Source organism: Coptis chinensis, chromosome 5 (genome assembly GCF_015680905.1).
Source record: "Coptis chinensis isolate HL-2020 chromosome 5, ASM1568090v1, whole genome shotgun sequence".
NCBI classification, from domain to species: Eukaryota; Viridiplantae; Streptophyta; class Magnoliopsida; order Ranunculales; family Ranunculaceae; genus Coptis; species Coptis chinensis.
The window spans coordinates 53,506,627-53,512,583 of record NC_141460.1 but is presented as its reverse complement, the minus strand read 5'-3'; the positions used below and the strand labels follow the sequence as shown (position 1 = coordinate 53,512,583).

At 34.2% G+C, this 5,957-nt stretch overlaps 1 long non-coding RNA gene across 1 annotated transcript; it reads right to left on the bottom strand.

Annotated features, from left to right (window-relative positions):
- Window positions 1-4,147: 4,147 nt before the first annotated feature.
- On the bottom strand, window positions 4,148-5,560 carry LOC147497931 (uncharacterized). Its single transcript, XR_015195335.1, has 2 exons — window positions 4,937-5,560; window positions 4,148-4,325 (listed from the first exon to the last, which is right to left on the bottom strand). It is a non-coding gene; the product is annotated as an uncharacterized LOC147497931 (long non-coding RNA).
- Window positions 5,561-5,957: the final 397 nt, after the last annotated feature.

Here is a 5,957-nt window from a genome sequence, read left to right as displayed (position 1 = left end):
TTCAGTATTCTGCACCTTATCCCCTGCATCGCTGACCCCGTCATCTTTTCCACATCATGCTACTACATGTACCTAATTATAACTAAATTACTTCGACCTAGAGATTAGATACCAACAAGTATGCTAAGCTTACAAAAATTACAAATGGTGACACCAAACTGCATCAAATAGGAGAACCTTCATGAGGCAAACTGACTATATGCTTTGATAGTATAGGAGGCTCAATTAAAAGGTTTATATCTCGAGAGAAAGATCATGCAGGCAGGTAAAATTCATAAGGAGAAAACCATTCACGTGGCCAAACCAACGCAAGTCAACTTGAGTAGGACAAGCCAAGTAAGATATGGTTCTCGGCACATTCAGCTACTATGGAATGTGTAGCTCACTCCAGTATGCATACGTTGCATGCCTTCATTTATACACATCTTAAGTTACCCAACAAGTAGTACGTGCAAACTTCCATCTTGCATCATATATGATAACTTATTATATTTCAATAGAAAAAAGGGAAACAATTAATTTGCACAAAAGGTTACAAGAGACAGGAGATAGGGTTCTGAGCTTACGAGGAAATAAAAATAAAAACATAAAGAGAAACTAGGTAGCAAGGATAAAATTAGGAAAACCAGTTGAAGCATAAGGAAAAATATAATTGGTTCTTACATCAACTAGGAACCGCAACAGAATGGGGCATTGACACCGTATGAATAGGATCGAATGGAAATCGGACGGGTCAGCCTTCATCGGACTTGGTTTAATCGAGTTTGGTTCTTGTCGGGCTCAGATTTTGTCGGGTCGGGTTTAATTAGGTTCTTCTCTAAAATTATAAGTCCAAGCCAGGCCCTATAGGATTTTGTTTTCGAGCTTCGGGGCATTCTAATTGTGTAGAAAATATCATATCAAAGTAATCCATGGGAACATTAAAATGTACATTGTTTGCGTTACTTTATTTGTATTAAAGTACTTTTAAAAATGTAACAAAAAAAAACAAAAAACAAAAAAAACTTAAAATATTCAAATTGTTGAAACATGAATATATATGTGGTCGGTACTCACCCCTGTGTGAATAGGAGAGGAGACCTCTTTTATCACCTTTTTTCTTCACTCGATCATGCTTAAGAGAACCCACCCCAAAGCTTTTTGAGTTTTGAATCAAGAAGATTTAGATTATAAACCACAATGGGGACAACATTTGCTGAGAGCTTAAGCAATCTATGTATCCCAGCCACTCTACAAAGACAAGATTTCTATGAAAAAAATGATGAATACAGTTGTGGTTGTTTGCTTTGTTTCAAATGTAGGAAATATGAGTGTGAATTGTGGTTTCATTGTACAAGGGGGAGCTATAATTACTGCAGCAAGAGCACTTGGGTTGAGAAAGGACCGCACGCATCACAGTGGACAGTAACAGTTTAAAGATGGTAGGATCAGAATTCGTTTAAGGCATCTATAGTAGATACTAACATAGGTTTAAATATAGCGATTCTAGCTCCACATGAAAATGTTTTTGCCGACTCCCATTACGCTACTTTTGGTGATTTCAATAACTCTAAGATATGAATGGAGATTCATACTATTGTCCACGCTTTAAGATATAAATTTGTCTTTAATTTGTGATTGGTAGTTTAGGGTTTTCTAAGCCTTGATACGTTACGCAGACCTTGCAAACTACGTACGAAGCCAATGATCCATATTTTAGTTATTTAAATGTCGGCTTAAAAAGAATCCAGGTGAATGATATTCTCGAGGAGCACCATTGTTTCGTAGCGATGGAAGAGTTCTTGCAATACTTAGCCATTGCTATAAAAATGCGCTTTTGGGTTTCATCTAGACATTTTACAACAATTCATAGGAAATCATATTCTCTTACTTCAAAAGCAAGTGAAGGTGGATAATGTGGATGAAAAATGTTGTTTTGGTTTGCCAATAAAACAATTCTGACTACTTAAAATTCAACACTCCCTAAGTCTTAATCATGGAGCTCTGATACTAATTGTTGCAACTAAATGCAGAAACATGTCAACAATACAAGATCAACCACAAAGGTGTGACCTTTATACCAAGACAAATGTTCCAACAATAACCCGGGCACAACCCAATTAGCAATATCAACTACCAAAGCATAAAATGAGTAAAGAGAAAAGGCAAAGAACACACACCACAATGACAAAATTAAAGGATTTAATGTGGCTAAGCTTTGATGCATACGTCCACACACTACATGACAAGATCGATGGTTTCACTTGATAAACAAGAAGATTACAAGAGGAGCTCTCAATCGCTCATAAAGAATGCCCTTACAAATCTCTCTTAAGTTATCTCTAAACAAAACTCAAGAAAGTTTTGTTTTTTGTTATTGTTTTTTTTTTAATAATCTTTTATATAGTGTGTACAACTTACGGGCTGATATATCAATATAAATGTCATACTAGCTTAAATGTTATATCACTTCCTATGACATATTTCGGCAGATTACTCTAGAAACTCTCGCTCAGCGGCATAGTGATGAACATTAACATTACAGCATATGTCACAATAAGTTACATATCTCTACTAATGGTCTTGGTTGCTTCATGGTGAGGGATAACCTCAACAAATGTATTCAAATTCCACAAATACAATACTGATAAGTATCAAAAACTGTGAAATTAACACCTCAATAATATTTTGCTTAGGTCAATTATGTGTGTAATAATATGGAATAATCATAGTTTTCATGCTTTTGCAGGTTTTGCCACTGTAGTCGTGATATTTCAGCAAAATCGGTATTTTAGCATGGAAATACGATCGAAATATTTCTTGGAGATAAAGACATTCTATTTAGTCTAAGAGAAGCCCATTAGAAGCTCAAAAAGGTCCAACTTAAGCCCACAAGCCGAGTCAAAGCAAGTCATGCCCTGGTCAACACTACTGAAAAATTAACGAAACTTCCTACGTGCATATCTTTTGATTTCGGGCTCCGAATTAGGTGATTGACCTATCAAAACGGTCAACATGACGAGCTCTATGTAGTGATGTAAGGCTTCACAGAATTCATGGGACTGTATAGAAATCAAGATTCAAACCCTTAAAGAAAAGCTCAAAATCCCATGATCATTTTGACTTTGGATTTTTTTCAATGGGCTTCTCCATTCTTAAGACCCATGGGTGCTAAGGACAAAATATAGAGATAAGCACAAGATCGCATGGAGACAAGCATGGAAGACAACATTGGAGGAAAACATGGGGGATTTCAAGGATGCACAAATATGTTGAGATATTCTAATTTGTAGACTATAAAACAAAGTGTAGAGATTCTCCACTAGCAATCCAATCCATTATGTTTTAGTTTTAGAATTAGAGGAGGGCTAGCCTCCATTGTAGTTCTTTGAAGCTTTTAGTAATAAAATTTACTTCTTCTTCTTCCATATTCATTCTTCTTTCATGTTTACCTATTTATTATTGAAATAACTTTCAATGACAATTAATGGGGTAACACTCTCGATATATTATAGATTTAAATGAAACTCCAAGAGAAAGTTTGATGTAATAAATTTAGCTAGTTTGATTTTATTAGGATTGAATGATTTATGATATTTTTATGTTTTGAAACTAAAGAAATTTATTTCACTCTTAGAAATGCTAGGGATTTCATTGTATATATATATATAGATATGAGGTTAATGAAATTCCATGCACTACACCATAATAGGCTATTACTAACGGCAAAAAAGCGTTGCAAATAATTTTCGCTTTTTAAGCGTTGCAAATAGGGCGTGGGTAAAGTGTTGGAAATGTTTGCAACGATTAAAAAATGTTGCAAACCAAAATTTCCAACGGTTATTAATTGTTGCAGAGTGACAATTACTAATGGTTTAAAAGCGTTGCCAACCAAAATTTCCAACGGTTATTAACCGTTGCAGAATGACAATTACTAACGGTTAAAAAGTGTTACGTAGTTTGATTTGTAACGATTATTGATGGATGCTTTACTATTTTTTTTGCTTCGCAACGGTTTACAACCGTTACTAATGTGTTGATATGGTAAAAAAAATTATTTTAATTCTTTTCCTACCCTGAACCTGCACCTCCTGGTTTCATATAGAAGCAAATAAAATCACCAATATTTTTTCTTACCATTTGACAAGTAAAATAAACACAAGCAAACGCCTGAAAAAAATACTATATTCATTAAACCATATATATATAATTTCAAAAGAGTTTTGAGGGTTACAAATTTCTATACGATTTTCCAAACAATCCCGAATCTTCAAAATGCAATAACAAGCATTAGTGACGATGGCTTCACCTCAATATAAATCCTAGTGCCGCTCCACAAAGTCCATCTAATTCCAAAAAAATCACAAAACAAATAATGAACTCATAAAAACAATCATACTAATTAAATTCAGGCAATTAATTAAATACTTGACTTCCCCCCCCCCCCCCTAAAGATAGAGCATTTGTTGTCTACTCCCATATCTCGATGACATAAACAATGATTACATAAAATCGGTATATAAAAAGTATTGAAACATATGGTTCAAGAAGAAACCAGAAAAGTAGCAAGCTTTTGGTTTTTGTTAATTTAGTTTTATACTCCTTGAATTGTGAGAAAGCAGGCCTAAAGGCTTTCTAAGTGAACAGCCATACCACTAAAGGAATGTGGGCCAAACATGGCCCTAATGTCCAGAGTTCAAAGTTTTATATACTACATAGACCCACACTCTATATGAAGACCCAAAACTATGAAAACACGCTCTAGCAAAAACCCAAAAAGAAAAACACAATCTTTACATATTATACATAAAACTTCAACAAATCCCAACGTATTTAGCAATTAACAGATGCATAAACTAAATAAACGCAATGATATTAACATAAACCAGGTAATATAATCTTTAAAACTGGAATTTGAGTAGTAGAAGGAGAAAAAGTATCACTAACTTAAACTCACCAGAGCACTGCAACTCAGGTATGCAAAGAACCAAAGGGATTTCGTCGAACAAGACAGAGAGGAAAAGTCTAAACTTTGGAGTAGAAAATCGAATTTTCCAAAGCCCTAGAATTTCTGAGAAGTTTCGGCTATTTTGCTAGCCAAAGTGTTGCAAAAGTAAATGGGTTATTATTTTCTTTTTTTCAAGCGATATAAGATATTGTACAAATGATTTGTTTCTATTTTGGGTTCTCAAGATAATATTCTAATATCGCCATAACTCTAAGTGATATAACATACACCATATTAGATAGATTGGTTTCATTTACCAAAAAAAAAAGATAGATCGGTTTCAATTTTGTGATATGAAAAGTTTGAGCTGATATATCGGTTACAATTTTGGCGATATGGGAAACAAGCAACCGATATAAGAAAAATAGAACCGATATAAGATATCTTCTGGGACAGGTATTATATCAGTTTAGCGAATAACCACTATTAAGGAATTTTTGAAACCGATATAAATGTACTTTTTTTAGTAGTGCATGGCAGTTGTTACAGCCCCAAAGCGGGCAATGAGCGACAAAACTAAGACTTGGCCGATGAACGTGGCCATTGCTTCAAACCCTATAAACATAAGGATGCTGCAAAATGATATTGATTGTCAAGCAAAAAAAAAAAAAAAAAAACTTGCAACTTTCAACTTTTTTGTTTTTCAAATAGAAAATGAGAAGATTTCTACCACCTAGCTTTCACCCTTGGTGAGAAGACTGAGAACTTCTCCAAACAGATTGGTGGGCTTATACACACCTTACATGACTATTAAATTATATCTACATTAACGAGATTGTAACTAGACTTTGGGTTGGGACTCAATTCCAACCCCATTCGTGATCTGAAATTCAATTTGTAACTATTTGACCAATTAACAGGGTAGTTCTAGGAGCATAATCATTAAGAGCAATAACCACCTGTCATTAGAGGATAAAGAGCAATATTAAATTTTATATTGGAATTACATTTGCATTTAAGGTTACAGTTA